General features: G+C 38.0%; 1 non-coding gene across 1 annotated transcript; it reads right to left on the minus strand.

Annotated features, from left to right (window-relative positions):
- Positions 1-325: 325 nt before the first annotated feature.
- Positions 326-430, minus strand: LOC149018732 (small nucleolar RNA R71). The gene has a single exon (XR_016173242.1). It is a non-coding gene; the product is annotated as a small nucleolar RNA R71 (small nucleolar RNA).
- Positions 431-2,196: the final 1,766 nt, after the last annotated feature.

Consider the following 2,196-nt stretch of genomic DNA (forward strand, 5'->3'; position numbering starts at 1 on the left):
TTACACTCCTAATTGCATGAGAAATGCTCCTAGTAATGCACTCCTTTATGAGATTAAGCAAAGTATCATATAAATGCTTCCTTTATTCTATGGCTTGCCAAATGAAGAACTTCATCGTCACATTGACGAATTTCTTGAAATTTGTTCTACCCAGAAAACTCATGACACCCCAATTGAAGCCATTCGTTAGGAATTGTGTCCATTCTCATTAAAAGATAAGTGTAAAAATTGGTTCAAAACACTTGATAATTTTGAGGCTTTTTCTTGGGTAGAATTACGGAACTTGTTCTTGAAAAAAAATTCTTTCCTATTGGGAAGACAAATGAATTTAAGAAATCTATTGTGGGCCTTACACAACATGACAGTGAACTTTTCATGAGACATGGGAGAGGCTGAAAGAGATTTTGAGGAAATGCCCACATCATTAGTTTTTCAAGTGGCATTTAGTTCAAATATTTTACAATGGGTTAACTGATAGGGATCTGAACACAGTTGATTCTGCATGTGGGGGACAATTTATGAAAAAGAAGAGAATGAACTTTGGAAATTGTTTGAAAACCTTGGTGAAAATTCCATGCACAAACATCTTCATCCAGGACTAGAGCAACCACAAGTAGGCAATCTAGAGAAGTGTTTAATGCTGTCTTTTCTACTAACAATAAACTATTACATGAGATTTGTTCACTTAAGGATGTGATGCAGTAGGCCTTTGTTTCTAAAGCTTTACCTTCACAAACAAGAATGCTGCTCTTTGTGTTTTGGTGTCAATCATTCTACAGATATTTGTCCCAACAATCAAGGACATCAAGATACATCCAAACAAGAAGTGGCTTATACTCAGGGATACAAGAATATCCCTCCAGGTGCTTTTTCTAACACGTACAAGGAGGATTAGAAGCACCACGCCAACTTGTCATGGGCAGGCAATCAAGGCAATGAACTCCAGCAACCTAGGCTACTCCAGCCAAACCAAGGCCAAGCATCAGCAAGACCTCTAGGCCTTACTTTATCAAGTCAAGCCCTTTACCAACCACCTTATAGGAGAGAGCACTTTATAAACTGATTCAGACACAAGAATCGCCTGTGAGAATGACGTGCCTACTGATCCAAATCCAAACCCAGTAGCCAAGACTGCAAGGGGGCTTACCAAGCAACATATTGAACAACCCAAAAGAGGAGGCCAAGGCGATCATACTATGCATGGCAAGGAAGTTCAGGAAGCAAAGAAGGATGATCCAAAATCTCTTTTATCAAGTGCTAAAAAGGATAGTGAAGGACAGCAGCAAGAGACCAACAAGGAGACATCAATCACCAAGGAACGTAACTTGGTTCCTTTCCCTAAACACACTAAGTTTTCTGGTAATGCAAAGCTACCTTTTCCTGGTAGACAATTTGATTCTAAAATTAATGGTCAGTTTGCTATGTTCTTAGATGTCAAACCCCACCCAGCTGGTTCTGAACACACCCGAATATACGTTGGGGTCATACACTACAAGATCTAGGTTCACAGCCAATCCATAACCATATAACACAATATAACATAGTCACTTAGCAAGGGTAGTAATGTATAAAAAATCAAATGTTATTATAGTCATCCTCAAAGTATTAATCACAGTTAATCAAAATCATAATCACAGTTTAAAAGAAAACGAAAGGAGCTTAAAGTTTAATAGCGGAAGTCTAAGTATTGTTTTCAAAGTTTAGGAGTTTAAGTGGTGCCCTTGCCTAAAAAATAAGTACAATATAACTAATTGCAATTATAGCAACCACTTTCTCAAATGAAATCTCCAAAGTCCTAGAATGGTTGGACTCCATAAGCACATTCCGAGTAGGGACATGTCTCTCTGTGTACCTCGTTGTCCTTGCCCACCCGTCCCTCATAGGACTCTACTAGCAGAGAACTCTCCAATTAAAGGGTGTCATCATATCCTATGTTAGTTTTGTTGAAATTACTAGTCACATGTAGGGACCAATCCATATATTTATAGCTATAAGATCATATATCATATATCAAGGAACATATGAAATTACAAAAAAGGGCATATGGGATTACATATAATAAAGAGAAACTCTATTCCCTAATATCCTCCCTCAAAGTCAAGGGTCCTTCAAGGAGCTTGAATTTGGAAAGAAGAAACTTAAAATGAGTAGAGGAGAGACCCTTTGTGAGGATGTTAGCAAGTTGATCACTAGTAG

This window comes from Hakea prostrata, chromosome 4 (assembly GCF_041222555.1).
Source record: "Hakea prostrata isolate BN-2017 chromosome 4, UWA_Hpros_2, whole genome shotgun sequence".
In the NCBI taxonomy this organism is placed as follows: domain Eukaryota; kingdom Viridiplantae; phylum Streptophyta; class Magnoliopsida; order Proteales; family Proteaceae; genus Hakea; species Hakea prostrata.